The sequence below is a fragment of the Callithrix jacchus genome, chromosome 22, assembly GCF_049354715.1.
Source record: "Callithrix jacchus isolate 240 chromosome 22, calJac240_pri, whole genome shotgun sequence".
Classification (NCBI taxonomy): Eukaryota; Metazoa; Chordata; class Mammalia; order Primates; family Cebidae; genus Callithrix; species Callithrix jacchus.
The window spans coordinates 26,194,390-26,207,436 of NC_133523.1; the positions used below are offsets into that span (position 1 = coordinate 26,194,390).

General features: G+C 48.3%; 1 long non-coding RNA gene across 1 annotated transcript; it reads left to right on the forward strand.

Annotated features, from left to right (window-relative positions):
• The first annotated feature begins 2,475 nt into the window (after nucleotides 1–2,475).
• On the forward strand, nucleotides 2,476–10,453 carry LOC118150165 (uncharacterized). The gene is made up of 4 exons (XR_008478477.2): nucleotides 2,476–2,831; nucleotides 5,432–5,576; nucleotides 7,490–7,649; nucleotides 8,444–10,453. It is a non-coding gene; the product is annotated as an uncharacterized LOC118150165 (long non-coding RNA).
• Nucleotides 10,454–13,047: the final 2,594 nt, after the last annotated feature.

Genomic DNA, 13,047 nt, shown 5'->3' on the forward strand with positions numbered 1-13,047 from the left:
ACAGCCCTGGCAGTGGAGCACCTCTGCCGTGGCTTTCGCTCTGTTATTCTATACATAAACAAGCTTTTCAGCTAAGATGGATGCGTTCCTCCTCTTGCCTTTGGGAGCGCCCTGCGCTGTCTATGAAGTAGCCCTTACTTTATTCCCACACTCTCTAATAAACTGGCTTTTGCTTTACTCACTGGACTTGCCCCCAATTTTTTCTTGTGCAAGATCTAAGAACCCTCTCTTGGGGTCTGGATTGAAACCCCTTTCCAGTAACAAAACCGCAGTGGCCCTGATTTTCTTAGAGAGAGTTCCTGAGGGTCCAGAAGAAAAGATTTGTGTTCTGATTGCATCCAGGTCAACCAGCCTGACCTGACATGTTGACAATTGTCTGTGCCATTACAGAAAAGTCTCCATCCGGGAGAGGTGGGGGACAGGGTCGATGCCCATTTGCCTTCTAAGCAAATGCATCAGAGACTGTTCTAATAGGGAAAGAAAGTGTAACTAATGAAATTAAATTCAGGGAAGGAAGATGAGCTTTGCTAATGATTAATGTTCAACTTAATAGATCAGCAAGACATGTTGAGTTGAGAAGCTGCCCAGAGGGTTCCAGCCTGGTGCCCAAGCAGGGAGAACAATGAGAGGAACCACTTCGGCTCCTTCCACCTGCAGCTGGTCTCTGGGGAAACCCAGTTATCAATTGCTCTAAAATGTCAGTCACTTTGCTTCCAAGTTGCTACCTCCCCAGCGGCTTTCTGATCTCCCCCCTGAAAATGACTTCCAGTGTGGACATTGACTCTAGCTTGTGTTTAAAACAGAATTTGGGGCCAGGCGTGGTGGCTCATGCCTGTAATCTCAGCACTTTGGGAGGTGGAGGCAGGCGGATCACCTGAGGTCAGGAGTTCGAGACCAGCCTGACCTACATGGTGAAATCTTACCTCTACTGAAAATACAAAAATTAGCTGGACATGGTGGCGAGCACCTGTAATCCCAGCTACTCAGGAGGCTGAGGCAGAAGAATTGCTTGAACCTGGGAGGCAGAGGTTGCTGTGTGCCAAGGTCACGCCACTGCACTCCAGCCTGGGTAACAGAGTGAGACTTTGTCTCAAAAAAAAAAGAAAATGAATTTTGGGGCCATCTACCATATCAATTCATTAGCATTTTTTTTTTTTTTTTTTGAGATGGAGTTTTGCTGTTGTTACCCAGACTGGAGAGCAACGGCATGATCTCGGCTCACCGCAACCTCCGCCTTCTGGGTTTAAGCAATTCTCCTGCCTCAGCCTCCCGAGTAGCTGGGACTACAGGCGCGCACCACCATGCCCAGCTAATTTTTGTATTTTTGGTAGAGACAGGGTTTCACCTTGTTGACCAGGATGGTCTCGATCTCTTGACCTCGTGATCCACCCGCCTCGGCCTCCCAAAATGCTGGGATTATAGGCATGAGCCACCGTGCCCAGCCTGCATTATCATCTTACATTTATTTTTGAGACGAGGTCCCACTCTGTGGCCCAGGCTGGAGTACAATGGTGCAATAATGACTCACCACAGCCTCCATTTCCTGGGCTCAAGTGATCCTCCTGCCTCAGCCTCCCGAGTAGCTGGGACCACAAGCACAACACCATGCCTGCCTAAAGCATTTTACAAAGTGACAAATCAGCTCAGTTCAACACATGGGGGTGGCATCCCGCTGTTCTTCCCCTGCTGTTCTTCCCCTCAGAAGGCAAATACCCACAGGGAATGATGCACCAAGAACAGTGTGAGGTAGGACCCGTGGGGGCTTCCAGAGAATAAGACCAAGAGCCAGAAGCGGACCCAGCTGAGGCAGTGCCTGTGGGCCAATGGTGGCCACATTGTCTTCCTAGAGGGACAGGCCCTGGGCTCAGAGCAATGCACTGTCTGGGGCTGGGGTCTTCTGCTCTCTCTTTTTTAGGCACCAGTGGCAGATAGGAAAGGACCACTCCCCCAGGGTCCCCCTTTGGGACACATGGCCTCCTTTGCTCTCCATCCCTTCCCTCTGGGGTTTCATGGAGCCCCAACTGTGTGCCAGGCCCTGCAGCAGCTAAGGACACCAGGCTCCAGGCCCCACTCTTGCAAGAGAACCAGGCAAGCTGCCTGGGCAGTGGACAGTGTGAGGCGACACAACAGGAGAATTGGACCAGGCAGGTGTCTCGGTGCAGTGTTGGGAGGGGTGGACATCTGTGTGACAACCAAATCCTCCCTCTGGAACCTCCCTGTATTTAACTCTGCAGTCTTTAAAATAATATAATCTCTGGGACGCCGCAGCTTCCCAAATCCTATTGACCTGTGATTCGGATAAGAACTGATCTCATTTGTGTCTGAATGAATAAATGTTGTCTGTGCAAGCAGCTGACTTCAGGGCTAGGCCGGTATCCAGCATCGTTAAGAGCAAAGGCATGCTTTGTGGTTGCAGATTGGCACCGGAGTGGCCCTCCCTTCCTCTCCCGTGGGGCCCGAGAGGGTCCGGGGGCCAGGGGAGCCAGTGGCGGCAGCCTGCCTCAGTGCATGTTCTCTGAGCTCCTCCTGACCTTGCTGGGAGTGTGTCTGATCAGACATTTCCCCTGTGACTAAATATTTGGTCACGGCAGCAGGAGAGAATTCCATCAGCGGACAGCTCTATTTTTAAGGCTCTGGCTTTGTTTTCTGTTTCCCGAGAGGCAGCCCCTGCAGCAGGCTGGAGCCTCTCACACTGACAGCCCGCCTCGCATAATGTTAAGCAGGCTTCGGACACTTGCTGGAAGGCAGGGAATTGCAATGGAAAAGGGTGGAGGTGAAAGGCTGTGCTCCTCGGGGTGAAGGCAGCTCCTGGGATCTACTGTCAGGCCAAGGTAACGCTTGCATGCTACCCGAGGGGTGTGTGTGTGTGTGCATGTGTGTGTGTGTGTGTGTGTGTGTGCATGTATGTGTGCATGCATTTTCTATTTGCATGCACATTTGACAGCATTCTATTTGCCAATCACTGCCTGAAGCACCCCTTTCTCCAACCCCACTAACCAGTTCATTCATTCACCTTCCCCTATGAATGTGTCTCTTTGCTCCTCCCTTTGCCTGGGACAATCTGCCCATTCCCAGGCCTCCTCGCTTTCCTTCTCTTTTCTGCGAAACCTCCTGGGAAGCTGCATGAGTCTGTTTTGTCTTGTCATAAAGAAATATCTGAGACTTGGCAATTTATTTAAAAAAAAATGTGTATTTGGCTTATGGCTCTGCAGGCTGTACAGGAAGCGTGGTGCCCTCATCTGCTTCTGAGGAGGCCTCAGGCAGCTTTTACTCATGGCAGAAGGGAAGGGAAGCTGGCATCGCACATGGCGAGACAGGGAGCAAGAGAGGTGGCAGGCTCTTTGATTTTCTTCTTTGTTTTCTTTTTCGTGTGATTATTTTTGACTTTTATTTTAGGATCAGGAGCACATGCAAGTTAGTTGTATAGATAAACTGTGTGTCATCGGGGTTTGCTGTACGATGATTTCATCACTCTGATAATGAGCACAGTACCCTATAGAGATTTTCTAGTCCTCTCCCTCCTCCCACATTCCACCCTCAAGTAGGCCCCAGTGTCTGTTGTTCCCCTCTTTGTGCCCATTGGTTCTCATCAATTAGCTCCCATTTATAAAGAAGAACTTGCGGAATTTGGTTTTCTGCTTCTGCATGAATTCACATCAGATAATGGCCTCCAATTCCAACCATGTTTCTGCAAATACACGAGCTCATTTTTCATGGCTGCGTAATATTCCATGGTGCATCTGGACCACCTTTTCTTTATTCAGTTTACTGTTGATGGGCACTTGGATTGACTCTGTGTCTTTGCCATTGTGAACAGTGCTGCAGTGAACATATGTGCGTGTGTCTTTATGGTAGAATGATTTATTTTCCTTTGGGATTATGCTCAGTCATGGGGTTTCTGGGTCAAATGGTAGCCCTGCTTAAGTTCTTTGAGGAATTGCCACACTGCTTTCCACCATGGCTGAGTTCGTTTGCCCTCCTACCAACAGTGTGCAGGGATTCCCTTTCCCACACAACCTTGCGCCAGGCTCATTTGCACAACCGGCTCTTACATGAACTCATTGCTGCAAGGAAGGCACGAGCCATTCATGAGGGATCCGCCCCCATGACCCAAGCCCCTCCCACCAGGCCCCACCTCCAATATTGGGATCAAATTTCCATATGAGATTTGGAAAGGACGAATATTCAAACCTTATCAAGCACCCTCTAACCTAGTAGCTTAATCTCAGCTCTCCTGTGAGCTGGCCCTGTGGTTTTTGCACATGCGCTCCATCAGTCCAGGGCTCCTTTCCCCTATGTGACAATGTGACCTCTCATAGGGGACATCCTGCCTGCCCGGATCCCCATCAGGGGTTTAACTGCTTTTGCTGTCCAGTCTTTTCCAAGACATTGCAACCCACCTCTTACACATTTGCCGCTGATGCCCTGAGTGATAGATGAGTGATAGGTAAGTGTCGTGTGGGCAGTGCTCTTGTTACACACCTGCCATTTGTGCCCTGAGTAATAGGTGGCATTGTGTAAGCAGTGCTCTTGGTTTCTGCTGGAGAAAAACTGGTTCATTTTGACCTTCCCCATCCCCACAGATTTGACCTCTCTAGGACGGTGCAGGGGAGCATGGCTGGAGACCAGCCAAGCAGACATTAATTCTTTGTCCACCCCTTGGGAAATGCTCCTTCCAACAGCGCCTCTAGGAGACCTTCTTGTTATACATAGGACCTGCCTTTTAGGCTTTCTTTCCACCTACTCCTGGACACAGTGGTTGATCCACAGCGAGCACTTGAGCCATTTAGGACAATCATGTTTTGAATGGAGTCGATGGTGAAGAACACAGTCTCTGTGCTGTCAATAAATAGCTTCCTGTTCTGGCCGGAGCCATCCTGGGAGAATGAGGCTGCCATGCGGGAGGCCAATAGCGGGCTCCTGGTGATGACGCCTGAACCTTGAGTCCTTCTCCACTGCCATTTGCTTCTGTGGGCACATCCACATTCCTCTTGAACCACAGCAACCAGGAGGAGGCCGGGCAAAGGCCCCGAGAGGAATGTGGAGCGGGGCATTGTTGAAAAAGCAACACGATTTGGTGACACACTTCAGCATTGATCCCAAGGGAAGGTGGATTTTAAAAAACCATATAAGAACATGACCTTTGCCACTGCTCTTGTAGAAATGGGAGAAAAGGGGAGCGGGGCGATGAGAGGCCACTTTATCCATGGGTAGTGTCTGTGAGGCGTCTGCAACATTGACCCGGGGCTCTCCCCGCTGTGGGTGTGTTTCCTGTGAGTTCAACCGTTAGTGGAAAAGAAAACAGCAAAGCAAGGGCACGTTAACTAGAAAATGTGATTATCTTCAAAAAGAAAAGACACCATGTGGGCTTCTCCTGCTCACTGCCAAAGATTTGCCTGCATCCCAAAAAGTCTTTTTTTTTTTTGTAAAGGTCAACAGGAAGAAAGTCTTTGATGCACTTTAGTTCTGGATTCAAGAGTATTTCTGACATCTGAGCTACCCGGCATGTCTGGACGTTTTCTACTTTCTCAGACTTCCTGGATCGAAATTAAGCTTCTCACCTTTAAAGATCCCAGGTATCTAACTTCCACCTGCCAATGGTAATAAGGCGTTTTCAGGGTCTAAGACAAAAAGAAACAAACCCTAAAAGTAAGCAAGATTTAGGCAGTAGCGGGGACACCCTACAGTCGTTGTGCAGGCACAGTCACAAGGCAGAGGCCCCTTTGGAATCCAGTCCCACGGCATCGCAAACCCAAAGTAGCATGTCTCAGTGGATGGAGGCTTGTCTGGCCAGATTGAAGGGCACACAGGAAGGAGAAACACAAGTCCCAGTAGAATCTGTGGCCTGTGTTTCTTTCAAAGAGGGTTCCAGAAGCTTCGATATTTAAAGGCGAGAGATCAAGTGGGAGGGGAAGAAAAAATGAAAAAAAGGAGGGAGAGTAGATAATGAGCCCAGCATTATCTTCGTGAAAAGCCCGGATCCCTGCTTAGGTGAACGTACATTTCGCATGTGAAAAGGAAGGCAGCGGGGGTGGGGGGAGGGGTGGTCAATGATGCATTTGTCTGATGCCCAGTAAATCTACATTTTACGTAAGCAAGCACGTGAAGTAAGCTATCTGGGAACAAAAGGAAGGCAGTTTTTGCATGACTGGGTTCCAAGCGTAACCTTCCCTTTGGCAGAGTGAATTTCAGGTCCTGAAATTCGGTTTTTCTTTCACAGCTCAGAAAAGGAAGATGGATTTCAGTGTATTTAGCCTGGGCAAGCTGTTCTAATTCTACCCACACCACACCTCTCTCTGTGGTCTTGGTCTAGTGGCTACGCTCATCAACATTTCCTTTTGGCTCGTGGGAGTATTTGAATATTAAAATATCAAAAATTTAAATACAAGTGTCAGGTATTCTCCTGAACATAAGGGGAATTCTACTGTAACTGGTCACCTTCAAAGTTCACTCTATATAATTTACTTACTTACTTATTTATTTTTGAGACAGAGTCTCACTCTGTCACCCAGGCTGGAGTGCAATGGCGCAATCTTGGCTCACTGTAACCTCTGCTTCCTGGGTTCAAGTGCTTATGTGCTCAGCCTCTCAAGTAGCTGGGATTATAGTTGCTCACCACCATGCCCAGCTAATTTTTTGTTTTTGAGACGGAGTCTCGCTCTGTCATCCAGGCTGGTGTGCAATGTGTGATCTTGGCTCACTGCAGCCTCCGCCTCCCAGGTTCAAGCAATTCTCTGCCTCAGCCTCCGGAGTAGCTGGGATTACAGGTGCCCACTGCCACGCCCAGCTAATTTTTGTATTTTTAGTAGAGATGGAGTTTCACCATCTTAGCCAGGCTGGTCTTGAACTCCTGACCTCGTGATCTACCCACCTCATCCTCCCAAAGTTCTGGGATTACAGGTGTGAGCCACCGCTTCGGCCCCAGCAAATTTTTTGTATTTTAGTAGAGATGAGGTTTTGCCATGTTGGCCGGACTGGTCTCCAACTCCTGGCCTCAAGTGGTCCACCCGCTTTGGCCTCCGAAAGTGCTGGGATTACAGGTGTGAGCTACTCAATGTAATTTAAATAGTAGTTTCTATAATACTAATTCCTGGGAACAGCCCCATTTTACCGATGGGAAACCTGAGGCTCTGAGATGCTGAAGCTATCAGGCTACGAGTGGTGATCTGACTCCTACGACAGTGCTCCCTGCTCCTTTAAAAAAATAACAGGCACCTTTTCTGAGATGAGGGTGGAAAATTGCTTCAGAAGGGCTTTGAGATCTGCTACTTAAAATGCCTGGGAGGAAAGGCCACTAGAATACAATGTTAAATGCAGTGAATTTGTGTTTAAAACTGACTCAAAGGCTCACACTTGACAAGGTGGGGAGACAGCCAGTCAATGACTGCGTTGCACTCAGAAATTATACAACTTCTGAAAATAAATTGTGTTGCTCTAGTGGATTTTACCTATGAATTAAAAATTGAAACTCAGTTTTCTCTTTGGTCAGCTGTGAGCTTTTGCCTGCTAGGAACAGAGTCCCAGTTCACATAGGACTCCCAGCTACCTCAGGACCCTGGGCAGAGTCCCGGCTCACACAGGACCCCCAACTCCCTCACACCTGCTGACTGATGAACGCCGGTGTGTTTTCTATCCGTGACCTGAATCAGGTAAAAGCTGCATGGAGAAATGGCAGGGGGTGGGCACAAGGATTGTGGTGACATCCCCCTGTGGGTGCAGGACCTGCAGCCTTAGGGGCATGTGGCCTGGTGTCCGCTGTCTCCATGCCAGGTGTGCAGGCACTGCCATCATCTTGGGGTCAGCATCTAGGGCCCTAGTGGATTTCACACTCAGCCCTATTGGGTATCAGATTCTGTCTGGGATGTACCATAGGAGTTAGAGACGTGGGTTGGAAGTGGGACTCAGAGATCAGAGACAAATATGGCCAACTGAGAATTAGGCTGGGCTCCAGCTCTGGGTGCAGATGGGTGGAAAAGTCAGAGGTGCAGCCGCTGCTCGGGAATCTGGTGGGAAGAGGCTCAGCTCACCTGAGTGGCCAGGCCTCTAGGCGATGGGGACTCCAAGGCGAGCAGCCTGGAGGTACTCCTGGTTTTCCCATCAGCCCCAGTCAGTGTCTAGGGAATGCCCAGGAGGAGCAGCAGAAGCCCTGGGTTCCTGCTACCCACAGTCTTTAAGGTCACACCTCTGCCCTGGGGTCAGGGAGCTGGGGCATCATAGACACCTCCTGCCTCATGCTGTCTGCACCCTGCAGCATCACTCAGAGACTCCTCCATTGCAAGGACACTCTGCCTGGTGCTAGCTGGGAGCCAAGGGAAGATTCGATCAGGAGCCTGTGGGTGCCTTCACAGGCTTTCAGGAACTCTGATGGACTCATAAGGGCTCTCCTTCCTGGTGCTGGCTCAGTAGCACTGACATGTGCCATGTCTGTCTTGTCTTTCAAAAGGACTCCCTGGATAAGAGTTAGGCAGGGGCAGGCCACCTGTTTCTGGGATCTCCAATCACTGCCACTGGAATCTCAGGGGACTCACCCAAACCCACCCACATGGCAGGCAGCTATCCTCACAAATCAATGATGTTCCACGAGTTTTTCCAGCAGAGCACACAGAGGCCCCTCTTCAATAACTGCTTAATATCTGTAATAGGTCTTAGTGTTTTCTAAGACAAAGTCCTGTTGAGAAGGCCTGAGCTCCCGCGTGTCTGGTGTCTGGCTCCGCAGGAAGGATTTCCACGTCTGCTTGCAGGCTGGGGTCCAGTCTGGCTCTGGATGGAATGCTCCCTTGCACAGAGGAAGGGAACCACAGAAGGCAGCATTCAAAGCCTGAGTCCCTGGAGGATGGAGGACACAGGATGTGGAATGCAGGTGTCCTGTGAGCAGGGCAGGGAGCATGGAAGAGAGCGGTCTCGGGCTGTGCAGAAGGAAAGGCAGCAGCAGCTGCGCTGGCCCGCTAGGCTTTCTGTGAAACCCTTGGCTTTTGAAAGACTCATCTCTTGAGGGGCATTTGGGGTGAGGCAGGGTGGAGAGGACCTGGAGTAATGTTGTCAGGGCTCGTGAAGGAAGAGAAGTGGCCCTCTGTGCTGAGTGTTGGCAGAGAAGACTTGGAAAGAATTTGAGTTAATACAATTTCAACAAAGAGTTTTCAAAGGTTGTTCCAGGTGGCCTCTGTCGATGCCTCTCAAGGGAGGAAGACATCTCCAACCACATTTCTGGAGCCAGCCCGGCAGCTTTATCCATGTCAATAGCTGAGAACAGCGCCAGGCAGCAAATGTGCAAAGAAGCGTGTGGAGATGTCATGGGGATTCCAGCTTTCAGCCTTGCCCTCCAGGAGATGACCATGCTGGGAAGTTCTCCTCCACGGAGCATTTGTGGGAGTTGTCAGAGAGTGGAGGGCATGTGAGTGGCCAGGCCTCCAGGCCTGGGGATCGGGACTCTGAAGCAAGCATCCTGGAGGTACTTCTAGTTTTCCCATCAGCCCGGGTATGTCTGGGGATGCCCAGAAGGAGCAGCAGAAGGCCTGGGTTCTTCCTACTCGTGTCCAGAGTGCACAGTTCCACACCCTGCATCGCAATGGGGGCTTAAAGCAGTGGCCACGTCTGTTTCTCTCCACCGGGGAGCTCAGTGCAGAATCCCAGTTGCGAGGCTCTGTCTCCAAGCACCCGCCTCACTGGAACAAGTCATCACAACAACCAAGACAGCTTGCAATCAAGACTACACAGCCCTCATCCTTGTAAGGAAACAACATGACAGGTATTAAAGCGTGGCTATTTGAGGAAATCATAATAAATATCTTTGGCAGAGTAAGGCTGGTGATGGCTTGAGTCTCAGTGGCTGAGGCTCTGTCAGCTTTCCCATTATGAAACCCATTTTTCAGTGTTTTTAACTTGAAAGTAAAGATGTGCTCCTGGCAGAAGAAACCCAGTACATGAAGTCTCCATCCAGAAAGAGGGACCTGAACAGATTTGTTCAGATCAGTTGAGATTGTAAAGAAAGACTGTCCTGATAGGTCTGGCGCTGGGACAAATCACCCAATTTCTGTTGCAAGCTAGTTAACAGTAGGAAAATGTTTGTGGAAATCTTGCCCAGAGAGCACCTGCCTGATGTTTATCTGAAAGTGCCTATAAGTGGGTCAAATTCTGGGGGCTAAAAGCATTGGCCACGTGGCTTTTGGAGAGCAGAGGAGGGGCACCTTTCCCCCTAGAAAAAGCTCAGATAGGATCTGAGGCTCCAGGAACTGCGCCTGGCTTCTTGACCTTTCTGAGGGAATACATCGAACCTGGCATCTAGCGGCTGTTGAGTCCTGACTGTCCTCTTCATGTCATAAGTCAAATGCCTGCTTCTAAGTCATGCAGGCCCCAAAAGCATCACTTTGCCTAATTAATGAGTACCCGGATGGGAACCCTAGTTCTCCATCATTAGATGCCTCCACTCCGTTTCCCAAAGCTCTTCACAAACAAGGTAAGTAGATTCCTGCCCACACGCAATGTTCAAGGTCTAGAAAATAATCAAATGAAATGAAATCTCATCCTGCTTCATCAGCACTGAACAGCCTTTAGGCCATCAGTATTGCCAATAGGCCGTGGTGTCTTCCTGATAGAACTGTGGATTCAGTGGTGGGTATGCATACCGTTTGTATCGACTGTTTATCATGAGAGGGTGGAGATTTAGACGGCGGTGAGCTGCAGCAGCGCTCGTGTTTCCTGGGAATTCTCAGTTCTAGGGCGTGTGGTCCAAACTCTTAGCTGGGTTTGGTTGGGAACCTCCACAGTTGAAACATCCCATGGACCAGCGTAGCAGTTTAAAAACATTCTTCCATTTTATTTTATTATTTTAGTTTTGTATTTTTAGTAGAGATGGGGGTTCACCATGTCGGCCAGGCTTGTCTCGCACTACTGACTTCAGGTGATCCGCCCGCCTTGGCCTCCCACATGCTGGGATGACAGGCGTGAGCCACCGTGTCTGGCCTAAAAGCATTCTTTCTACTTTTCTTTTTCTGTGAAAAATTTGGGAAGCATAAAAAAAAAAATAGGAAAAATTAAATAGTCATTCTGCATTCTCTGTCTATAATCTCCAGCTAGCCAGTGTTAGCATTGTTAAACCTTCTTCCAGTCATTTCTCAGTGACACAGTCACACGCTTTACAAAAGTGAGATTCTATTTTCTAGTTCTCCATTCTGATTTACGTATTTATCATCGTATTAGGTGCATTTTTCTGTCTCCATAGATAGTCTTAGAAAAATAGCATTTAAAAATTAACTACGTAATCGTCCCTTGTATGGATTTTACACGTTCTCTTTATGGACGCAGTGTTCTTATTTTTTTGCTATTATAAAAACTTGCCTTGATGAGCATCTTTACATATGAATACTTTTATGCTTCTGATTATTTATTTAAAATACACTCCTGGAAGCTCCTAAAAATGACTGTATCAAAGAATGAACCTATTACAAATTGTTCTGATACAGAGTAAGACACTGTCCCCACCACATACAGCATAAAATACTTCTGCGCTCTACTATAGGCAGAGCGTTTCCAAAACAAAGCTGACATTTTTGGATAGGTTAATATGGTCATGCCTCTTTTTGCTTTTTTTTTTTCTGTTGTGTAGGTAAAACTACTAAAATAATATTAATCCACTTTTCTGTGTTCGTTGGTAATATTTCTTCATAATTCTTCATTCCCTCCCTTTCCCAGTTTTGGTTCACTGTGAGCAGTTCACAGTGTCACCGTCCTGCCTTGGACCCTAACGATATGACTTGCTCAGCCACTGTGAAATGAACAGGTACATGCCAGAGGCTTTAAACACATGTGTGGAGTTTCCGCCCGTCCTGTTTCCCTTCTGCCCTTAGCCATGAAATGAGCATGCCCAGCTTGTCACTGGGCTCAGAGCGAAGAGACGTATGAGACACCCCTAAGCCCAGGTGTCACTCTGGAGCCTAGCCAGCCAAGCAGTAGCTGATGAGCAGTAGCCCATCCATGAATGAGATTTAAATGCATGTGATTTTAGCCACAGAAATTTAAGAGATGTTTGTTACCCGGGATTATCACAACGAAAGCTGATTTGAAGAGCTTCGTTTGTCAGATGACCAATATGAAGCTTAGAAAGATGAAGCCATTTGGCCAAAGTTACCCAGGAATCAATGGGAGAGTGTAGATGAAACCCAAGTCTGCCCTAGTTCTCGAGGTAGTATTGCTTCATGGCTGGTGCACACAAGTACGGCCTTATGATTTCCTGTGTTCTGGCTGGAGTTCTCGGGGCTTCCCCTGATGCCTACGGCAGCTGTAGACCTGAGATCCTGCCCCACTTCGGAAGATAGCAGCTATCACAGATGAGGTGGCGGACAGGGCGAGAGCAGGGCCTGGGGAAGGCAGCAGCAAAATAGCCGGTGTGAAATGACTGGCCACTTTAAGTCACTTATTATGAGTAATTCATTTAGAATTTGAGAAAATGAATGTCAAAATGTGATGCTTAACACACACACAGATTCATATTTATGAACGTGAGCTAGGGAGTCACACTGCTCAGTGTGCAATTCCAGTCGCCTGACTCCCTACCTTTCTGACTTATAAGTTATGAGAGCATCTGTGTATTTCAGCTTCTTCCTCCATAACATGAGATGACAGGAGTGCTTTCCTCATACAAATGATGTGACAATTATATAAAATGATACTTATTAATACATGGAAGAGTGCCTGGCAGATAGTAGGCACTCAATAAATCTTAAGGAATTACTAGTTTTAGTACCTGCCCTTCAGAGCCCATTGGACTTGATGTAAAGCGCTGGCCACCGTAGCTTACCTTTTCTGTTACTTGAACCAATTCACAGTTCCATGTTAAGGTATGAGGATTTCTGGATGTCAGCCCTGATGATTTGGACTTTGGTTCCTTTGATCATTAGTAAGGTTGGATGTGCATATTGGCAAGTGGTGCCGTTGGGACTTTGTCAATGAGCGAAATGTTTCAAATCGTATGTCAATCTCATCTTCAGTTCTGTCTTTTTCAAAACCCTCTGATTATAATCCAGCTGCACAGAGCGTGAGACTGACGCGCGT